The sequence below is a fragment of the Petaurus breviceps genome, unplaced genomic scaffold, assembly GCF_028583685.1.
Source record: "Petaurus breviceps papuanus isolate PSGF00001 unplaced genomic scaffold, PetGlider_PUasm1.0 76, whole genome shotgun sequence".
Lineage (NCBI taxonomy): Eukaryota > Metazoa > Chordata > Mammalia > Diprotodontia > Petauridae > Petaurus > Petaurus breviceps.
The window spans coordinates 48,637,783-48,661,930 of record NW_027186473.1 but is presented as its reverse complement, the minus strand read 5'-3'; the positions used below and the strand labels follow the sequence as shown (position 1 = coordinate 48,661,930).

The window sequence follows — 24,148 nt, the reverse complement described above, 5'->3', positions numbered from 1 at the left end:
TATCTATCTATCTATCTATCTATCTATCTATCTATCTATCTATCTATATCCACTATTATTAATACTATTTTACATGTAATTGGGAAATAAGATATACAGGCACTGGGGCATAGAGTTCCACCATTCCCTAATGGAAAAGTTGAAGGGGTATGGGAGAAGATATGGGAGAGAGCAGATTAGAGGAGAGGATATCCTGTGGGACTGCTATTTTAGGGTGGTAGGTAGGGGAAAAACAGGGAGAAAATTTGTAACTCAAAATCTAGAGGAAATGAATGACGTAAACCAGAAGTTAATAAAGCATTTGAAAAAAGAAAAGAAAAACTAATTGAATATATCTATCTTTCATTTAAATAAAGAAAATTAAATTTGTCACTGTAGCTCAGTACTCATTTGAAATGATATTGAAAGCAATATATAACTGGTTGTACTTTGGACTTGGCATTAGGTTTCAGTCCTGATTCTGACATTTTCTTGCTGTGACACTGGGCAGACACAAAAGTTCCAATGTCCCCATCTGTAAAATGGGAGTAATCATACTTTTATGTGTTGGGAGTGAGAGAAAGTGTGGGATAACAGGAGCTGGTACCCCTCCCCTGGTATAGTGAGTAGAGAACTGTCTTGGGAACCAGGAACACCTGGGCTCAAGGTCCTTCCTCTAACTAAGACTTATTGGCTGAGAGACTATGGGCAATTTACTTTCTCTCTCAATGGTCTGGGCAGATCTCTTTGAATATAAATTGCAGATAAAATGAAGTGACCTAGAATAGAGATTTTACAGTTAGCTACTTTTAATGACTCTGGGTCCAAGACTCAAAAGCAGCTTGGAGATGAAAATAATGGGCAAAACTACATTTGGAAGATCTTTATGCTGAAGAACATAGCTAGAGGCTAAGTTCTCTGACCTTTTCTCTTTCCTCTCCACACACCACCAACAGAATCAAGTCCAAATTCTTTAGTCTGGCATGGAAATTCCTTTATCATGACCCTTGAATTTTTCCTTCTGACTTTCTCCCCTAGTAGTATCCTATACTCCAGTCAAGTTGGCCTTCTTAATGGTCCCCAGACATACCATGTGCATTCCTAATTTCTTCTCTTTTCTCAACTTGTTTCTCCTACTAGTATTGCCCTTCCCTCTCCTGTCTATTTAGATCAACCTTCTTTCAAGGTCTATTACAAATTCTTCTTCCTCTGGACAAACTTTCAGAGTCCCCTTCCTAGCACCATCAGCTTTCAATGATGACCCCTTTCTCCAAACTCTAACATTATTTATTGCTTCTTTGTTGTTCAGTCATTTCAATTGTGTCAGATTTTGTGACCCAAGTTAGGGTTTTCTTGACAAAGATACAAGAGTGGTTTGCCATTTCCTTCTCCATCAGATTTTGCAGATGAAGAAATTAAGGCAAACTGGGTGAAGTGACTTGCCCAGTGTCACATAGCTAGCAAATGTCTGAGGCTGGATTTGAACTCAAGAAGATGAATCTTCCTGACTCCAGGCATGGCATCCTATCCATTGAGCCACCTAGCTACCACTTACTGTTTCTACCACTCCTTTAATATTTAGAATTCGCTATCTTGAATTGTTCTTTGTTTTACATCTATTTTCTGTCCCTTCATCTTGACTTTTTTTGAAACAAAGGACCATGTCTCATACCACCTTGTATCTGCAAGATCTAACACAGTATGCAGACAGAGAAGTCAATCACTATATTTTTGTTGATGCTTTGATAAATCTCTTCAGCGTATCAGAGGAAGACTTTGTGGAGGGTCCCACGCTGATGCCTCATTGTTTATCTTATGTTTTATCAATCTACACCATCGAACAGAAGTTCTAGAGGGTACAACTGTGCCAGAAAGGCATATGCAAAGATAGAGGAGTGGTTTGCCATTTCCTTTTCCAGTGACTCAGACCTACACAACTTTGGCAGAGGCTAAAGTTAAAACAGGCTAAACTTCTTCCAGAGGCAGATAGGTTTTTAGCAATTTACCTTCCAAGTAAAGGTATAATTAATGATTAAACTATTTTGCAAATACACCATATTATAAGAAGGGAAATTTCAATTAATATCAATTTTTACATTTATTACTTAAGATTTTTATCATGAAATCACTTTAATGTTAAAAAAATTACTTTGCTAAGTGGTACAGATTTTAATATATTTTCCAGGGTTTCTTACTGTTGACATTTAGTAACAGTGGAAAACAGGGAAAACATATGATGCTTGCTTCTCTCAGACTAGACACAGACTGATGATGGTTGGTTGACATGGGTCACATGACAAACAGGAGAGAGTGCGCAGTGGAAACTCACCTGCCAAATTATGATGACTGGCACAATAGTGACTAGTGGAAGGTAGCTACCCGGCAGGGCACAGACAAAGTACTTGTCACATCTTTACTTTCTTTTGTATCCCCACATTTTTCTCTGGTCTCAGGAAATCCTTTGGTGAGCTGCAAGCAGTATTCAGGCTGTATGTTGTGCAGGCCAAACAGGGGTTAAGTGACTTATCCAGGGTCTGGGGCCAGCGCTACCCACTGAACTATCTAGCCACCTCCTCATCTCTTCACTGAGGTTAGAGAGGAATGGTGTGAGGGTAGATTTTTTTGACTATGGTAAAACATGAAATGAAGAAAAATACAAAATGATTCTCAGTCTTCTGTGCCCTCCTTCTGTTTCTACAGTGATGATAGCAGAGAAGCAAAAAACTGAGATCTGAGCAAAAAAATGCATTATCTTATACCATTACATTTGTTAACACACATCAATTCCATTAAATTCAGTTTTCTTTTTACTAGTTCTCTCTTTCCACATATGTCCCATATCTTTGCCTGACCTAAGTACCTTGAAGATAGGGCCATGGTTTTTTTTTTTAATTCTTTGTATCTCTAGCTCTCAATATAGCACCTTGCACATAATAAGTGTTCCTAAAATATTTGTTGATTGGTTTGGTCAATTAGCTTGATATTTCTGGATCTCTCTATACTATTTAATACAGTTAGCACTCTCTTCCTTTCATAAAATTTCTTTCTTGACTTCTCTGACAATACATTGTCCTGATTCTCCTCTTACCCTAACCAATCAATCTTTTTCTACCCCTTTTGCTAACTCCTTTTCTCTTGATCCCCAACTGGGGTCATTCCTTGGATCTCTGTTCTCTTTCTTTCTTCTTTCCCATTCTCACAACTCACTGTCATATCTATTTTGAGGACTCACAAATACCAATCCTATCACTGAATCTGAGTAACTTCAGTCCTATAGTTTGTGCCTTTGAAGATTTCTTCTTCGATATTTCAGTGTTACCCAAAGCTCAGTTTATCTGACACTAAATTCTCTATTTTCCCTCCCAACTAGTTCTCCTTTCCAACTTTTCCTTTGTCAATAGCATCACCCTTTCCCAGTCACACAGGGTGAAAGTCTTGGTTGTCTGTGACTTCTTCCTCATCCTTTTCATATCCAGTTAATCTCCATGTCCTATCAGATTTTTTTGTTTTAAATTTCTCATCTCCATCCCCTCTTCATTCACCCAAACCCAGTCTCATCACCTCACTCTTGTGATCTTGCTGTTCCTACCAACATTGCCCTTCCCTTTTCTGTCTCCTATTTAAGTTAAGCTTCTTGCAAGGCCTAATACAAATTCTTTCTTCTCTGGGTGAACTTTCTGAGCACTTCCCTAGAGCCCACAGTTTTCAATGATGACCCCTTTCTCTGAACTCTTACATTATTTACTGCTTCTTTGTTGTTGTTCAGGCATTTAGAATTTTATTCTAACAAGAATATTATCTTAATTTTAACAACCTATCAACAAGAATGCTCAAGTAAACACAAAAAGAAACTAATCATGTAAAGCCATAAAGTTCAATTTATTTAAAGTAATGTGTCTGATAAGCTTTACAAAATAATAGCAAACCATAATGTGTTTCCATGTCTTCTTTCATCTTTTTTGTGTATATGTATGTTTTGCTTGTTTTTATGATTGTTTTATATAATTGTAAGAAAACTACATAACTTACATAATTGTCATTATAGGTGAACGTGTATGTATTGGCATATGTGTGTATGTTACAATTATGTAATCGTTCTTATGTTCTCCTTACTCTCCATCATTCTATAAAAGTTTTACCATTTTTATGCATATTCTTCATGTTAGTTTTCTCTTATGATACAAAAATACTCCATTGTGCTCTCATACCACAATTTTTTCAATGGACTTAAGATTTCTTTTTCTTTTCCTTTTTTGGGGGGGGAGGGGGGCAATTGGAATTAAGTGACTTTCCCAGGGTCACACAGCTAGTAAGTGTCTGATTTGAACTCAAGTCCACATTTGAACTCAGGCCCTCCTGAATCCTGGGTCAGTACTCTACTATGCCACCATATGATTTTTTTTCACCATTACAGGTAAATAACAAACAAAACCACTATAAATACCTTTGTACAAAATAGTTTTCCCCCCAATAACATCCAGAAGGTGTAATTTTATATGTAGCTAGATGTTCTGGGCTTTGCTATATCATAAACACTAATATCTGCCTGTTTCCTACTAAATCACTGCTTAGCAACTCACTTTCTAGAGAACACTTTCATGATTGACAATTGCTTTCCTCACAATCATGTGAGAAAGGTTGGACAAGTATAATCATGCCCATTTTATAGATGACAAAACTGAGTCTGAGACATGTGAAGTCACATAGCTGTCATATCTATTGACTATCAAGACCAGAATTCAGATCTATGTCTTCTGATTAACAGTCATGTATTTTTCCCACTCTGTCACATAAACTGATTTCCAGTCATTTTGCTAAATAAAACCTCTTCTTTAGTCAAGCCCGTCCCATAAATATGCCATATCTATTCCCACTTCAGTGTGAGAATAGCTCTTGTTCCCATTCTTTGAAATGCTCTAGGCTCTCACTTCTGCCTACCAAAATCCTTTATGTATCCTTAAAGCCAAACTTAAGTCTCATCTCATATCTTATAGTTATGTCTCATAAGTCTCAATCACTTATTGCAAAGAATTTTAGAGCTACAAGAGACAAAGTGGTAACAAGTCCATTTTATAAATTCTCAGTCATTTAACAAACATTTAATAAGTACTTACTATGTGTCCAGCACTGTGTTTAGCTTTGGAAGTTCAAATATAAGCAGAAAGATAGTCCCTGGCCTCAAGGAATTTATGATCTAATGAGTGAAGGACAGCACATAAAAGGGATCTGAAAAGATGGAGGGGAAATTGAGGGAGGAGTATGGTAGCCAAGCCATGAACTTGGTCAGCCTAATGTTTTGTAGGAACTGAGCTAAGTTTTGAATCTATTCTCCCCCCCCCACCCCGTCCCTGACAAGTGGCATAGGGGAAATATGCACACACACACCCCCCACCACCAGATGTTGTGGGAGTCGGGGAAAACGCTTGTATGTTTGTTCTGTCAAAGCTACTCCATTTTAAGGTGTTAAATGGAACTGTGAGACAGCCATTGGCCCCTAACAGTGAATAGGGGAACACAGATGGGAAGGCTTGGACTGATGGCAATAGAGAAAAAGCTGCTCCAAACTACTTAGGGTACCCTGGAAATTTGAGGGGGGTAGATACAGCCAGCTTGAATGTAGGATAGTCAGTCTAAAGCATGCTGACTATAGTAGAACATCCAAGTAGGAAAAGATCTCAAAAGCCATCTAGTTCAACTTGTATCTAGTCATTGAGTCTTTGTTTGGGTTCCAATGAAAGAACCCCAAGATAACCCCATTACAGTTTTGGACAGTGCAAATTGTTAGAAAGCTTTTTCCTCATACTGAACCTGCATCTAACTCTCTGCAATTTCTACCCCATGCTCCTACTTCTTAATTTTATATTAGCAGGTATTTCTTATTATTTTCCATGTTTTATCAAAATTATAAGCTTATTGATGGCATGCCCGAATGACTTCATACACATACCTACCCCTCCATGTTTAGCAAATGCTGAACAATAGAAAGGATTCAATAAATAATTGACTGGTTGTTTCCCCAGCTTGAGAGAGAATAAGGCAAGAAAAGAAGAATAAATAGCCACATTTGGCTAGAATGCAGAGTGTAAGAAGCATGATTTCTAAGGTTATTTTTTTTATCATGGCTTTCAGGTAGTCCAATACTTTTTAAATGATCTTAAGTTGGGTGCCCTTTCTGAAGCCTCCACACACTCTGGCAAGCTGGTCGCACACTCTAGGACCTCCACCCTAGACTGCAATCCAGATCAAAGCAGGTTAAAGCAAAAGTGATTACCCCTCAGACTGGTTGCTTGGTCCCCCTACAGTCTGCAAGTCAGGAGCTAAAGCTGCCATGTGAGGATGGCTGCACAGCCCCAGCACCTCAGCGGCTTCTCCCCCCAGGGGCAGAAGCTGAGTACACTCCCAACTACTGGATCCCAAAGTCCACACTGCACTGACCTCTCACTGTACCCTTAGCATCTATGGGTTGATAATTCTGGAAACCTCCACAGCTGCTGGCAATCTAAAGTCCCTCCAGCCAGCAGCTGGTCAGGCCTGCCCTGGGGCTAAAACCTCTGGGGCAGTGGTAGGCTCCCAGAGGGCTGTGCTGGCTGCTTGCTGCTGGCCTGCTGGGCTGTCCTCAGTGGGAGGTTAGCTTCTCGGTGTCATTTTATGGGTTCTGTAGCCAAGAAGCATGAGTTAAACCTGGAAGTATAGGTTAGAACCAGCTGCCTTGACTTTTTAAGAACTTTATGCTTTATTTAGTAGGTAACAGAGAACAACTAAGAGGTTTGGATTTTTTGCTGTTGTTGTTGAATATACGTGTGACTTGATCCCAGCTGTTCCTTCAGAGGATTCCATTGGCAACAATTTCAAAGTTGGATCAGAGAAATGAAAGACTAAAGTCAGGAAAACCTTTAGAAGGCTCTTATGGTAGGACATGGGAGAGGTGAGAAGGGCCTGAACCATGGTAGGAGTGGAAATGAGGGAACAGAACCAAGAGATACTGCAGAAACAAAAAAACTACATTGAAGAGTTGATTGGATATGAGGGATGGGGAAGAAAATCTCTTAGTAGCTCAAACAAGCTCTAAGACTATCAATTAAGGAGATGATGCTGATGTCCAACAGCGGAAGGAGGTTCCTCACCAGAGTTCTCCTTTTGACCACCGCCCTTATCAGCCCCCCTCCCTTTTCCTCCCCTTTCCCCTTACTACTTCCCTCCCTACAAACTACTCCCACCCCCTTTTATAACTCTTTCCCCCTCCTGCTGCCTGTAGGATATTTTTATACTTAATGAAGTATGTTATTTCTTCTTTGTACCAAGAGTGACAGGAACAAATCTCATGTGAAGCTCCTCTCCCTCCCCTCTTTCCCTATAAAATGATACTTTTTGCGTTTCTTCTCCATAGAGTCCTATGCTTAACTGGTTGTTATTCCCTCCTTGTACCAGAACCAATGAGGGAAAAGCTCATATGCTTCCCAACTCCCTCCCTTTTCTTCCTCTGCTATACAGTTTTTATGCCTCTATGTGTGGCATAATTTACCCTTTTCCACTTCATCCATTCCCTTTCTTCCATTGCAGTCCCTTTGTAGCCCTTAATAAGATTTTTTAAAATTGTCATTTTGTGTATTTTATAGTCATACCCTCTACTTGTCTATAACCAGTTTGTTCTTATCAAATAGCAGGGTGTGTGTGTGTGTTCTCCTTGTTTACCTTTCTAAGTCACTGTTGCATCTCGTAATTGGAGGTTGAATTTTCCATTGAGTTCTGGCTTTTTTATCAAGAAGGTCTGGAACTCTGTTATATCATTGAATGACCATCTCTTTGCCTGGAAGAATATGTTCAGTTTCACTGGGTATGTGATCCTTGGTTGTAACCCAAGCTCTTTTGCCTTCCGGAAAATTGTATTCCACTGCCTCCGATCTTTCAGTGTAGAGGCTGCCAAATCCTGTGTGATCCTCACTGTGGACCCTTGATATTTGAATTGTTTCTTTCTGGCAGCTTGAAGTATTTTCTCTTTTATCTGGTAGTTCTAGAGTTTGGCCACAACATTTCTAGGACTTTTCAGTTTAGGATCTCTTTCAGCAGGTGTCCAGTGGATTCTCTCGATTTCTATTTTACCCTCAGGTTCTATTATCTCAGGGCAGTTTTCCTTAACGAGCTCTTGCAGAATGTTGTCCAGGCTCATTTTTTCATCATAATTTTCTGGTAGGCCTATGATTCTCAGATTCTCTCCTGGATCTGTTTTGCAGGTCAGTTATTTTTTCTTTGAGGTATTTTACCTCTTTTTCTAATTTTTCATTCTTGTTGTTTTGCTTGACTAATTATTGGTTCCTCGTAGAGTTATTTGTTTCCATTTGGTTAATTCTAGTTTTTAGCAAATCATTTTCCTTGGTTAATTTTTGGAGCTCCTTTTCCATATCATATACTTTTCTTTTTAGAGAAATGTTTTCCTCATTATAATGTTTGTCTAATTCTGCTATTTTGGTTTTGAGAGAATTGTTCATTTTGTCTTCTATCTCTCTCATTTTGTTTTCAAAGTTCCTTTTGATCTCATCTAAGAGAGCCTTCTGTGCTTGGGACCCATTCCCTGTGGAAGTTTCAGCTTTGGGTGTGGAGTCCACATTGTCTCCCTCTGAGGTTGGTTCCTCCCTCTGAGGATAGTAGGACTCCAGAGTCTTTGTCTTTGTAGTCTGCTTTCTACCCATTTTGAGGCAGGATCCTAGCCCCGCCCTTCCTCTAGGATTCCAAGCCTTTACTGTAGAGGGTTTTGCCCTGGGGCAAGAGTTACTATGTTTTCAGGATCAGAGGGGGGGGTTTGGAGCAAGTGAGGTTCACTCTGTCATCCTGGACTTTGGAGGACCTGAAAGGGGCTTTTAAAAAAAATTTCTGGGCTATGAAGTGGTAGCCCCAGGAGTGTTTGCTGTCCAGGACAGGGGCCCCTGTATTTGCTTCTTACCTTGCTCTTTCCAGTCCCAGCCCTTTGGTGATAGGCCTGGTAGTGGACCTTGTGGTTGGTGGGAAGACTTGCCCTCCGAGTTGATCAGGCCCCTTCTGGGCCTGCCTCCACATCTGCCAGCAGCTCCGTGCCTTCCCGGCCTGCCTCTGTTGTCTGCCCCTCACCAGAGTTCTCAATTCTGAGAGATGTGAGGACTGCTCCCTTCCTCAATCAAGTATTATTTTATACCGTGTTTCTCTGATAATAAGACCTATCCCGAAAATAAGCCCTCCCCTTACTGTGTAAGATTCCTCTAAAATAAGCCCTCCCCAGAAAATAAGCCCTATTGAGATTGCTACAGTAGTGAAGGTGATCCCCTGCACTACACGCTACATTACGGTACCCTCTGTATGCACCGTCCCCCCCCCTCAGGTGAAATGCATGCTGTGCTCCGAGCTGCATCCAATCAGAGCTGCAGCAGTGAGCGCGTCATCCTGTTCTTCCCCAGTGATTTGCTTATTGAATAAAGGTACATTTTTTTGTTCACATTTACCTGTTTATTAAAATTGCTGTCAATGTTCATTAAAATAAGCCCTCCCCTGAAAATAAGTCCTCTGGTGTTTTTCTGTCCAAAAAAAAATAATAAGACAGTGTCTTATTATCGGGGAAACACAGTAGAAGCTATTGGAAAATGAGGAAAGTGAAGTGTTTGCTGGTGTGTGTGTGTGTGTGTGTGTGTGTGTGTTTTGGGGGGGAGGGTTTGAAAGCATGGTTGAGACCTTCTCACTCATCCCACCCCATCCCCTTCCCTATCTCTCCAAGAATGTAAATAGACCCTGTTTTCAGGGCAATTGAAAGTATAGAATATAGATAGTAGAGCTGAAAGAGTGAACAATGGTCCATGGAGATTAGGTATAGAATTGGAGATAGGGCTATTGAGAAAGTGGGAAACTATAGATAATAGTGTCAGTATCTGGGAGCACCTATAGCTAAGAAGACTGGGAGAAATGGGGTAAGGAGAAAAGTCCTGACTGTGGCTTTTAGAGTTAGGAGGGATCCTAGAGGTTATCTAGTCAAATCCTCCCCCAACTCCCCCTGACATGAAAGAAACTGGAGTGATCTGCCACTCTTTCCTTCTCCAGCTCATTTGAGAGATGAGGAAACTGAGGCAAATAGGATTAAGTGACTTGCCCAGGGTCACACAGCTAGTAGGTGTTTGAAATCATATTTGAACTCATGAAGATGTCTTCCTAATTACAAACTCAGTGCTTTATCCACTGTGCCACCTAGCTGCTCAGGTACAGATTGGTCAAGTTATTTACCCAAGGTCACAAGTAGTGAGTGACAACCAGAATAGAACCCAGGTCTTCTTCCTATTTCTAGCAGTCTTTCCAATGATCCATTCTTTCTCCTTCTGGTCAGTTTTTGAATGGATCCCAGGTTACTTGTCTTTTCTATGGGACATAGAGAGATTCATTTTGGTCTTACCATTTGAATGATCCAATTTGATTGTTTAAAATGTTACATTCTAATTAAACAACTGTAGATTGACTAATCAGAGATAAGGATGCTGTACTTAACCCACAGCCCAGAGAGCTTTTAAATAGAAAGGAAAGAACAGAGGGGGCAGCTAGGTGGCTCAGTGAGTAGAGCACTGAACCTAGGGTCAGGAGGACCTGAGTTCAAATCCAACCTCAGACACTTAACACAAAACTAGCCTGTGACTTTGGGCAAGTCACTTAACCCCAATTGCCCTGCCTTCCCCCTCCAAAAAAAAAAAACAAAAAACAAAGGATGCAAAATAACACTGAGGCAGAGCTCTGTCAGGGTGAAGAAAGCTTAGAGGTGCACAGAAATATACAAAACAAGTATCAATTATCCCAAGCAATCATACCATGATGTGGGATTGAAGGATGGAGCTCAAGCTTATGTTCCTGCCTTTGTCACAAATCCAGCTCAATTCTATTCAGTGTTTTAGGTATCTTAGTGCATGCCCTAAAGGTGATATACTTTGTTCAATTTGGAGTCAAGGGTCCTGAGTTCAAATTCCAGCTCCTGTCACTTGCCACTAGTATGAATCTGGGTCAGTCATTTCACCATTCTAGGCCTGTTTCCTGATCTGTCAAATGAGGGGGGTTGGACTTTAAGGCCTCTAAGTCCCTTCCAGCTCTGAATCTAAAATTTAGAGGTACTCTGGAAAGGACACTGGCTCAACTTTGTAACAAGTCTGGACTCTTGCTCAAATTTCTTGACTCTAAGTTTATCACTCTTGAATAACCTAAGTCAACAATCTGTGATTTTTGAAGGGTAGGAACTCTCTCCATCTTTGTAGTGCTTCTGTGCCTTAGTAGATGAGTCTCACAGCTAGTGTCAGAGGCAAGATTTGAATCTAGGTTTCTACTGATGCCAAAGCCAGAGCTCTTTACACTGAAGCCACTAGCCCCAATTCCTCTCAAACATCCTCTGGATTCACAGATCAACATTTAGGCAAAGGGTGGAGGGCAGAGGTAAAGAATATAGTTTTAGACCTGGGCTATGAACATGATGGTACAGAAAATAATCCTAACTTTTGTGAAGTTCTTAGGATCATTCTTAGAATCACAGCATCAGGGCAGGGAAAGACCCTAGAGTTCATCTTTTCTAGCTCCTTTATTTTACATATTAGAATGAGATTCAAGGAGAAAAAGTGACTTATCCATGGGTAATTACATGTGTAATCAGTGGCAGAGGGGGGATTCAAATGCAAGCTTTATGACTCTAAAGCCTGTATCCTTTCCATGGCACAATGCTGGCTTGGTTTGGTTTGTTCTCCTAGAGTCTTTATGCTTTCACACCTTCAGGTTTGGAGAAGGAAAGGGGTTTGGCACCATGGTTTTGGGACCTTGGTTTTGGTTGCATGCTACAACTCAAGAAGGCTGAGAGGAGTGGTGTGGAGAGGAAGTACCATCATCTCTCTCTCTCTCTCTCTCTCTCTCTCTCTCTCTCTCTCATCACCATGTGGCACTCCGGGAAAATTTGGCATCTAGGGTAATGTTTTTCTATTTTAATTATATATCCCTGTACAACAACTTTTTCCTTTAAACCTTGGATGGGGAGAGAGGCCACCAAGATAAGACAGGCTAGGAAGATGATTGTGAAGTAGATAACACCCTAGCAAATTGTCCTGCATGTCAAATATTCTTTATTATTAAAAGGGGAACATAGGGGAGCAGAGGTAAACACATCAGAGTAAGACTGATTTGCTAACAATTCCTGCCACCATTGACAAACATCTGGCTTCCATTCTCAAAATTCCCCTCACTCTCAAAAATTTCCTACATGCAAGATGAAGTATGGAACCCACACTTTAATAATGATAGCTTGTTTCTTACAAAGCATTGCCACCAAGGTTATCCCATGCAATCTCAAAGCTAGGAGAGTTCTAAGAGGCCAACCAGTACCTAAACAAGAGTTTCAAACAACCAACAAGAGATAGTTAGATGATATATTGATTGGATAGAGCATTGGACTTGGAATCAGGAAGACCTGAGTTCAAATCCTGCCTCAGATACTTACTAGCTCAGGGCAGCTCAGTGGTGCAGTGAATAAAGCACTGGCCCTGGAGTCAGGATGATCTGAGTTCAAATCAGGCCTCAGACACTTGACATACTAGTTGTGTGACCTTGGCAAGTCACTTAACACCAATTGCCTTTCCTTCCCCCCTCCAAAAAAAATACATAAGATACTTACTAGCTGTGTGGCCCTGGGCAAGTCATTTTACCTCTATTAATATGTCTCAGGTTAATAATAATAGCACCTACCTCCCAGAGATAATAATAGCACCTACCTCCCAGAGATAATAATAGCACCTATCTGCCAGAGATAATAATAGCACCTATCTCCCAGAGTTATTGTGAGGATCAAATGAAATAATATATGGAAAGTATTCTGCAAATGTTAAAGGGCTGTATAACAACTAGCTGTTGTTGTTATAGTCACCCAGCCTCACCTTGAAGGAAGCAACCCACTACCTGCCAAAGAAGCCCCTCCCACTTCCAGATACCCTTATTATTGAAAGGTTTTTCCTTACATTGAATCTAAATTTACCTCACTGCAACTTCCACCCATTGCTCCAATTTAACAAAGCCTTTATTAAGTGCCTACTGTGTGCCAGGAGCTGTGTGAGGAGCCTGGAATACCAAAGCAGAAACAAAACAGTCCCTATCTTCAAGGAGAACACTGGGGAGAATGCTGCATATATAGAGCTAAGTGTATATACGCCACATGTAAAGTAATTCAGGGTAATTTCTAGAGAATGCCAACTACTTGGAGATTAGGAAAAACCTTGGATAGTCACTCTGCCAGTCAACTTGCATTTATTAAGCTCCTACTGTGTTCCAAGCACTGTGCTAAATGCTGAGGCTACAAAGACAGTCAAAAGACAATCACTGCTCTCAAGGAGGTCAGGTCATGACCCAATGGGGGAGAATAGGGAGTATAGTAAGGTGCACCTCTGTCCTCTAGGGACAAGTAGAACTCTTTTCCACAGGAAGACATTTCAAATACTTCAAGATTTAAGTTTTCTCTTCTTCAGTCGAAGCATTCCTAGGTCCTTCAACCAGTTCTCAGATTCAACCAATTCTCTTTTCGGAATTTCCCTTCTGGAATTATTTACTAAGTTGTGGTGCATAGAACTAACCATGGTGTCCCAGATGTGACTTAACAAGACACAAGATTGAAGGAACTCTTATTTTCATGATTCTAGACACTCACTTTTTCAATGAAGCCTTTTTACCTGTCTTTCCATTCTTTTGACTTATACTGAGCTTGAGGTCCATTAACTCCCCCAGATCTTTTTCACAGGAGTCCAGCTATGATTCCCCCAACCTATATTGGTGAAGTAGATTTTTGAAACACCAGTATAGAACCTTATCATCCTATTAATTTTAATCTTATTCAGTTTTAAGGGGATCTTTCTGGATTTGGACTCTGAATGCAATATGTCAACCATTTCTCCAAGCTTGAGGTCAACTGTCAATTTGCTAAGCATTCTATCTATACCTTTATCCAAATCTTTAATAAAAATGTTAAATAGCACATCAAGGAGGGTAAATTCTTAGGATGATCTACTAGAGATCTCTATCCAAGCTGACACCAAGAATGACTCCTTTTTGCATATGGTCATTCAATTATTTCTGATTTCACTAAACTGTTCTATTGCCTAGCCCACGTCTCTCCATCTCATCAAGAAAACAGCATGATGGATTTTGTCCAATGCTATGCTGAAATCTAAGTTGTAAATAATTAATTAACATTATATGCCTACTATGTGCCAGGTACAGTCTAAGTGCTGAGTATACAAAAAGAGGCAAAAGACAGTTCTTGCCCTTAAGACTGCTTGCCCTTAAGGAGCTAATAATCTAATGATGTAATAGTGCGTTAACAATTTACTTTGACCTACCAGTTGAACTGACTTATTGTCTGTTCCCATCAGCCCATCACCACAGAACTATTCTTTTTTTGATCCTTTACTTGTCTCCATCTTAGCTTAAAAATAACCCTTGTAAAGGGGCAGCCAGGTGGCTCAGCAAGTAAGAGCACCGGCTCCAGTGTTGGGATGACCTGGAGATCGAATCCCGGGGCTCAGACACTCAGCACAACACCCAGAAATAACTGGCCGTGTAACCTTGAGCAAGTTACTTAACCCTGATTGCTTAAAAAAAAATAACCCTTGTTAGAGCTTTAGAACACTTTGTGAGGTAGGCAGTGCAGTTTTATTTCCATTTTATAAATGAAGAAACAAGTCCAAGGAAATTTTGTGACTTTGTTAACAAGTTGCAGCCTTAAATCCACATCTTCTGGTTTCGAGTCCAATTCTCTTTCCAGTCTAATGTAGAGTTTCCCAAAAATCTTGGTGTTATTGTAAGCTAGTAAAGCTTACATGATTATAGTTAGAAGAATTTCTAAGCAACTAAAATGCTTATTCCTATTCTAAGCTATTATTATTATTAAGATTTTTGGGACACCCTACATAATACCATTGAACCATGATATACACAACAAATCATTAATTTTTTCAAAGCAAAATTTCTATTATAAGGAACAATTTAAAAAGTGACAATTTCCTCTCAATTAATAAGTGCTCATCTAATAGATCTGTTTGTTTATGTTTATTAACCTCATTTCACCCAGCATTTCTTTCAGATTTCTAGAAATTCCAAATGGGTTCTTAGAAATTAATCTTTTCCATGGCATTATAATTTAAAATTTCCAAAGTAATAAATTAAATGAACTGAATAATATAAAGTATCCTTTTAGTTTTGATACATTCAAACTATGACCATCTGGAAAGTAGTCTTCTAAAATTCTTGGGTCTAGAATAGCTCTAGATCCAGAAGGAGCCTGTTTCTCCAAAAACAAAACCCCAAACTTTTGGGGGGTGAAGACTAGACCTTTATCACTCAATCACATATTTTTGAAGAATATACTCGATATGCTATGATTGGTCAGTTAACTGGATGAACAGAAAAGAACATGCTAATTGATTGATGTCTCCATTAAATGGCATTTTAATAATAAGAATAAGAAGCATAAGAAAACTGACAAATGATCGAAGAGACAAGAAAGGAGAAAGAGGGACATAAGAGATGGGTGGAAATAACAGAGGGGATGGTGCCTAGAAGCAGCCATGATGGAACTAGCCAGCAGCAGATATTCTGAAAGCAGAGAAAAGGATCAGAAACTCAAACAAAATGGAATAGAATAATTGCAAAATCCTATGTGAGAGGGAAAGATAGAACAGAGCTACTTATCCTGTACCTCAATTAAATATTCTTGATGGAATTATCTCTATATGGGGTGGGAGATGCAGGGAAGAGAAAGCATTAAGTAAGGACAGATACATAATAGCTAAATTCCTGATTGCACATAGAGACCAGAATATGCAACAAAAAAAAATTCTGGAAGAGATTTCAGTAGAAAATTGGTAGATCACATAAGGTACTTTAGGAGTTTCAATCTTGACATAAGATTAAATGTGCAATTTGTAATGTTGCTTTCAGTGGGTGCTGGAGCCAGCTCAAACCAATCATCAGTTGTTAGGTGCTATAGCTACTACTGATGGTGAATTTTGTGTTTTTGCAGTAAACTACCTCTGAAACAACCAAGCACAGATTATTGAAAAGGATAGTGCTCCATTAGTCATGTAAGATAGAAGAATGTATGCAAGATAGTTCAGAGTGCTACTGATGGAGATGGAAACAAGTAAACAAAGATGGAAACAAGTAAAAGTACCCTGGCAGCTGTGGCACCAATACAATATTCAAAGCAGATACAGCAGCACAATTAAAGAGCCCAGTGGTTTTCTGAGGCACGAGGAAGCCATTTAGGAGAAGGCTGCTTCAGTTTTTTATTTACAGGAAGGCAGCCTTGTTTACCTTCCCAGAAGGCCGTGGGGCTGTATTTGCTTGACTTTGCTTTTATGAGAACCAGACAAATGATCAAAAAAGCAAACTAATGAGAGGGACTACTTCAAGAAAGCATTTCCATTTCTGTTGTTGAGATCATTTACGTCTGTATTTAGGGTTAAAGTTTAATACTACCCCTTGTGTGATGGTAATAGCAAGCACCCTAGCACACCCAGGGTGGCCTAGTAGCACAGATTCTTTGATCTGCTTTTCTAAAGGAAAGACAATTTAAAATGGGGTCAACAATCTTACTTTAGTTAAGATAAGTAGAAAATACAAGCAGAGAAATTAGAACAGAGATTCAACAGACAGGGCTCCTACTGTCTGAACAAAGTAATACAACCACCTACATACACCACTGGACCAGAGAGCACAAACCTCTGAGTAGTTGGGGGGCTCTTAAAAAACAGCTACTCAGAGTCCCATCCAGGGAATCAAAAGATCCTTCTTATAAGTGAACCCCCAAAGTAAAATACCAACCTTCCAGTATATATAGCTTTCAACTAATAGACTCAGAGCCAGAAGGCATCACAGCCCTTTGGTGGCTCAGTGTCTAATTAGCTCAGTATCAAAAGATGTGAAAGCCTTCCTGCAAGCAAGCCTCCCCCTAAGCAAGTTCCTTCCCTTAGGCAAGTTCCTCTCCCAGTGGGTTCTATGTGACTCAGGATGTGTCACAGCTGTGACCGAAATACCTGGGAAAATGGCTCCCGTTCCAAGGGAAAAGGGGACATGTGGTCACATAGGCCTATTAATGGATGGGGAAATTCTTCATATTCCATTAACATTACAGTGGCACTAATTGGAGGAGCCCAAACAGTCAAGAACATCTTAAATTATATTCAGTTAATTCTGTTCAAAAAGGGGTAATGATCACTTACGTTTATATAGCACTTACAATGTGCCAGGCACTGTGCTACGTGCTTTTACAATTATTCATCACATTTTATCTTCACAACAACCCTGGGAGGTAGGTGCTATTGTTATCCTCATTTTAAAGCATAGCTCAGAAGCCAACATTTCCATGAGACCTTACCTAATCAGCCTCAGTTATTAGTATTATCTGCCTCTTAATATTGGTTTGTACATATTCTCTCCCCGGGCAGAATATAGGTCCCTGAAACAGAAGGCAAATGGCCTCTATAGGAAGAAGCAATGATTTATGACACACAGATTTACAGGGAGAAAGAAGGGCTGCTCATTATACTCTGCTGGGCATGGTTGCAGGGAACATGGGACCATGAATTTGAAGCTAGAAAACCTGAGTTCAAAACCATGTCCTGTGCCTTACTATCTGTGTGACCTTAGGCTAGTCACTTAGTCTCAGTGGGCCAAGCTTCTCCATCTGTCCATTTTTTCAAACCAGCAAGGTTGAATAAGTTGGCCTTACCAGACCCTAAGGGCACTAAATCTGTGATCCTATTAGCCTATGAATTTTGAGCTTTCTTAGCACCTTTGTATCTCTGGGACATGACTGTAATACTCTCCATAAAGATGAGAGGGGCCAGGTTTTCCATAACCAATACCAAGAGGCACCTTGTTCCTGGTCTTATATTTGTTTTGACACTATATAGACCAGGACAAGTCATTTAATGTCTGACTCATCTGTAAAATGGGGATAATAATCGCACCTACCTCCCAGGGCTGTTGTGAGAATCAAATGAGATAATTCCTGTAAAGCACTTTGTAAACCTCAGTGCCAAATAAATAGTAACTATGATCATGATGTATATATTATCTTTCCCTACAGAATGTAAGCTTGGAGGTGGGGGTAGGGAGTGGGGTTGAGGGGCAGAGACTGCTTTATTTTAGTCTCTGTATCTCCGGGACCTAGAACAGGGCATTATTCATAGTACAGAGAACCTGAGTTCAAATCTGGCATTAGACTCAGACTGTGTGACCCTGGGCAAGTCACTTAACTTCTGTTTGCCTTAATCCACTGGAGAAGGAAATGGTAAACCACTCCAGTATCTTTGCTAAGAAAACCCCATGGACAGTATTGCTGTACTATGGTCCATCAGATCACAAAGAGTTGGACATGACTGAATGACTCAACAGCAACAATATATTATAAATACTTAATAGAAGCTTTTTGGCTGATTGATTGCCATGGCATAGAAGAAATGGGGCTGAATTTGGAGTCAACAGGCCTGGATTTAAGTGGCAACATCACTATTTTACTACCAATGTGACCTTGGACAAGTCACTTCACTTTTTGCTTCTTAATTTGTAAAATGAAAGATTGAAATAGTTCAGGAGTTCTTAAACTTTTAGGAGTCATGAACTTCTGTGGCAGAACGGTGAATTCTATGGATTTCTCAGTATAATATTTTGAAATGCATAATATACATACACACATACATATGCATACAGATACAGACACATGTATAAACACAAAGGAAACCATTTATTTTGAAATACGGTTAGCAAATATTTTTGTAAAATAACAAGTTCCTAGAGTGCAGCATAAGATCTAGAGCAGGGCTGGGGAACCTGCAGCCTTGAGGCCACATGTGACTTTCTAGGTCCTTGGGTACAACCTTTTGAGTGAGTCCAAGTTTTACAGAACAAATCCCCTTAATAAAAGGATTTGTTCTGTGAAGTTTGGATTCAGTCAAAGAGCTGCACTTGAGGACCTAGAGGACCACATGGGGCCTGGAGGCCACAGTTTCCCTACCCCTGGTCTAGAGCATCTGTAAGGCCCCTTCTAGATCCAAAGTGATGGCCTGCTCATCCTGAGAAATCAGCTTAGTTGAAATGGGTGTTGTATATTAATGTCATCTGTCTGAATCTTAAAGGACTCTCAACTTTTCAGAAATTAAGCTTTTTCTAGTCAGTGACAACTTATTCCTCTTTGCAGAAATGAAGCTGCTGTCTTAAAACAAGTAAAGTCATCAAACTTTAGCAAGCTTTATCTGTTGAAGGTTAAGGAGGATAAATAAGGGTCCCTGCTAATGGCTTCTCCTCCTCTCCTCATAGATGTAAATACCATCCAAGTAGTCTCTAAGTTGCAGGTGGGTCTGGGAAACTGTTTGTTTCACAAGTAATAAGGGATAAGATGACTCTTTCTGAAATTTTGGTTGAGGCCCCAGAAATTCACCTTATACACTGAACAGCCCTGTTTCTTTGAGGGATTCTAAAACTCAGTCTGCGATATCCCTAAGCCCCATTTCCTTCATAAAAACTTTTTAGAAAAGTTCCAGTGTCCTAATTCCAGCTCCATTTAGTGAGAATCATTATGGAGCACTTCCTAGTCACATCCACCCTTGAAACCACACTGACAAGGTCACTATGGAGAAAACATCTTTGTGGGTAGGCATCAACAGATTTTAGGGAGCCTTGAACCATACCGGGTCAACCTAGCCACAGTTGTCAGTCAACACAGATTTTCTCAACAAGTTCATTTCCAGAGAAGCCATTTGTCATGACTGTGTAGTGTGTATGTCATGGCTTACTCTCCCAAGGCTTGATCTTCCCTAGGGTTCCAGGGTATCCCAAGGGCCTTGAGGTGGCTTTTTCTCTACTGTTGGGTACTGTGTTCTATGTTCTGCTCCATGCCCTCTCCTTGTTAGAGACCAGTAACTAGGGCCATAGCTGTATTTAACTATTTATCAGTGAATTAACTTTTACAAAGAGATATTTACTTCAAACATAGGAAAACCAAATATATAAAATTCTCCCTCCAATTTCAGGAGCACACTCTCCCCTACTCTACCTCATTCTCTGGGGAAGCAGGATCAAAGTTTATCTCACTTGCTAGATAGCATTGGTCCTCAATGCTCCTCAAGGCAGTGATGCTTTCCTGATTGTAAAACTGGACTCTGGAATGCTGGGATGCCAAGGAAGACTCCATATCTTTTCAACCCTGGGGCACTGCTGCTGTGCAGGATGCAAATCTGAATCCTGGAATGTGGGAAGATTGAGAAGCCTGACTGACCTTTCCAATGCATAAGAGCATAGGGTCCGTTTTCTTTGCTGGAGTTCAGTGGAGCTTCTCCAGAAGCTCTGAGACAAAAGACACTTGAGCTCAAGCTGACAACCCTTTCTGAATACCTTCTTGGTCATCCAAAGAGCCTCTTCTTCAACAGGTGGTTTGCCAGCTGGAGTCAGTTTGAGAATGTCTAAATCACACTCCATAGTATGTCTCTACAAGGCACTTCCCTTCTGAGTATTCATAATTTCCCCAAAAGCAGCTCCTGGTTATCTTCCATGTGGGGAGATATCATCTTCTCCCCAGTCTATTCTATGTGGCGAGGTACTCTGTGCCTGAGCCAGACCCCATTTCAAATGACAGTGTGGGATTTAGAAAGCCATTTACAGCAGATGTTCACCCACTGATTTTCCAGAGTAGCCTTTGAAGTGATGCCATCGGGCAGGGACTCTCAGTCTTTTTTGTGTGTCATGGACCCCTTTGGCTGCCTGGTGAAACCTATGGATCCCTTATCAGAACCATGTTGTAAAATGCGTAAAACAGAATACACAGGATTATGAAGGAAACAAACAACATTGAAATGTAATTCTCAAAATATTGAAAAAGCAAATTCGTGAGCCACAGGTACAGGACCCCTGCCCTAAGGGGTTGGTTGCTGAAGGATTATGTAGGAGAAAGATTTGTTGACTAGAAAATAAAAGAACCTGGGTTCTAAGTTCCATTCTGTTACCTACTGCCTGTATCATCCAACCTCATCTATAAAATGAAGGAATTGAACGCGGTGTCCAGTAAGGTTCCTTCCAGTTCTTACTCTGAGATCTTTTGTGTTTACTAAAAGATGATAGGATCTTTTGGCCTCTGCTTACAAGTCAACTGTCATCAATTTATTGTGGATTAGATAATCTTGAACCACACTGAATAGGTGCTTAATTCTCTTCTTTAAACCAACCCTTCACATTCTATCATTTTAAATTTGGTATACTTAGAAATGTAAGTGGTCCAGACCCATGACCTCACTAAATCAGTGGGTACAGGAAGGATCGTACCTAGGATCTCCACCCCCTTCTCCACTTCTACTCCATTGATTCCCCTTACAAAAAAACCCATTAAAAATTAAAAAAAATGATTCTGTCTTTTTGGCAGAGATGTTACATGGGATAAATGATCCCCTTGCCTACTCTGACTTACATACTAATAGTATGTTCTCCTGGCTGCCTAGGCTTTGGATCATTGCTTTGGTCTCTTCATTCCACTCTTCCCCCTGCCTTAGGCCTCTTGAATTTGGTTACTCTGTGAATAGTCTTCATATTGTCAGACATGTTGTCTATTCTTCTTCCCCTCTTTTCCCAGGAAAGTTCTTTCCTCAGGCTCTGTTGACTGCCTGAGTCTAGACTGCTACCTCTGGGCATAGCGATTTCATATGTATGCTATTCTTTGTTGGCCATCCACTTCCAATATTTAATATAAATGATTTAACCTTTAGATAGATATCTTCCATGCCTCCTTGTAGGACAATACCAGGCATCAATAGCCAAAAGCCTCCATTTTCTGTGGTTCTTCATTATTCTCAGATCAAACAGAAAATTCTTTTGCCTTCCAGCTTCCCCACCAATAGGTCACACATACCCCCACCTCACCCTATATCTCCATACATATCTCCCACTTCAATCCACCCCACATAGCAGCACAGAATATAGACCAGAATGAACCTTAAAGATAAGCTTTTTTGAACCTCCATTTAACAAATGAGGAAACAGGAGCCCTGGCAGGATCAATGACTTACAAATCTCTCAGAGTTTTCTCATTTACAGCATGAGTAAAATAGTATCGAAAATGCCTACTTCACAGATGAGGGTTGCATGAGCTATGCAATGAGATACCCTCTTACAAATTTTAGGAGCAAAATATAAATGTCAGTTATTTTATTATTTTTAAAGTTATTTTATTATTATTACTATTAGTTTATCTGCTTCCCAACTTCAAATTCAATGACTCAAGAACATAATCATCTAAGTTTTTATTAGATTACAAATTCTTTGAGAGAAGAGGCTTCATTTATCTAGTGCCCAAAGGCCTGGAACACTACTATGTCTCTGGGAGTACTTTATAAACCTGACTGACTGGAATGAGCATGGTTGTGATGATTGGAAGAGTTTGAGAATCACTGATATCAGAAAATCCAATGGCCCAAGAGCTAAAAACATACTTTCAACACTAAGCTCTTCTATCTTGTTTTTTTTTTCAGTCTAACTTTAGTAACCACTAACAAAAACATAAAAAGCAAAAAATGTCCACATAGAATTAAATTTATTTATAATGTTATTGCAGAACTTGGGTCAGAATGTCTTCTTGGCACAAATGTCCCATGTATATTTGGGAATCTCTTTACCTTCTCAGCCTTCTGTCTCCCCACCCAGGAAGAAGCTGATGGTGGCCACCAGTTTCTTTCATAAGGACTCAGGCATACAAAGTATCAAACATAGAAAAGTTTTTGTTTATATAATATATGAGACAGAATGTACTTCCCCCAAATACCCACAAAGGGTCAAGAGAGCTCCTTTTTCCCCTTAGGACAAAAAATGTAGACAGCCAGGTGGTCCAGTGGATAGAGTACTGGACCTGGAGCCAGGAAGATCTGAGTTCAAACCTGGCCTCAGACACTTATTAACTGTGTGAACCTGGGCAAGTCATCTCACCCCTGTCTGCCTCAATTTCCCCAAATGCAAAATGGAAATAATAACAGCACTACCTCCCAGGGTTGTTGTGAAGATTCAATGAGATTGGGGCAGCTAGGTGGCATAGTGAATAGAGCACTGGCCCTGGAGTCAGAAGGACCTGAGTTCAAATTGGCCTCAGATACTTGACACACTTACTGGCCGTGTAACTTTGGGCAAGTCACTTAATGCCCTCCAAATGCCCTCCAAAAAAAAAGAATATTATTTAAAAAATTATTCAATGAGATAACATTTGTAAAAAGTGCTTGGCACATATAGCGAAAGGAGTTGGCCAAAACAGATTGAAGATGAGGGAGAGGGGATAATTTATGGAGAAAGGTCCCACAGAAGGTAACCAGAGGGGATAGGATGAAGAGCCCAGATGGAGGGGAGGTTAGCTTTGGCAGAGAAAAGAAACTGGAAACAGGAAGGGATGAAGACACAGAGATAGTTTGAGGTAGAGAGGAGGGAACTAAGGGAGCTGCTATTTAGTGATCTAAATCTTTGTGGTAAAGTAGGAGGGAAGGTCATAGCTAAAAATGAAGGGAATGGGGCTAGGGTTGAAACATTGATGGTGGCAGAAATGTTTCACCAATGAAGAAATTTGATAGGGAGTCAACTCTAAGATCTTTCCCAGGTCCAAAATTTTATGATTCTGTGATATGACTTAATTTGTTTTTATTAAATTCTTCAAGGATTTGATAGTGTTGCTGGGGGGGGGGGAGGAACAGATATGAAGTCTGTAACTGAAATTGGTACTAGAAATGAAGTGACACAAAGAAACAATATAATCCACAAAGAGCCATGTTACCCATCATTTGGATTTCACCAACAACCAAAAAAAAAGACTACTAAAAAAACCTCAAATTGTAAGGGAATATATTACATTGGCAACTATAGGAAAATTTTGGATTTGTCAATTCAGAGTTTGTAAACATTCAGAGTTTTAAATATTGAAAGTATACTATGTGGGTGGTTACGTGGTACAGTGAACAGAGCACTGGTCCTGGAGTCAGGAGGACCTGAGTTCAAATATAGCCCCAGACACTTACTAGCCATGTGACCTTGGGCAAGTCACTTAACCCCAGTTGCCCTGCCTTCCCCCCTCCAAAAAAGGCAAGAAAGAAAGAAAGAAAGAAAGAAAGAAAGAAAGAAAGAAAGAAAG

At 40.1% G+C, this 24,148-nt stretch overlaps 1 protein-coding gene across 1 annotated transcript in view; it reads right to left on the bottom strand.

Annotated features, from left to right (window-relative positions):
* SMAD1 (SMAD family member 1) overlaps nt 1-24,148 on the bottom strand; it is a 411,788-nt gene that overhangs the window by 127,994 nt on the left and 259,646 nt on the right. The window lies entirely within an intron of this gene.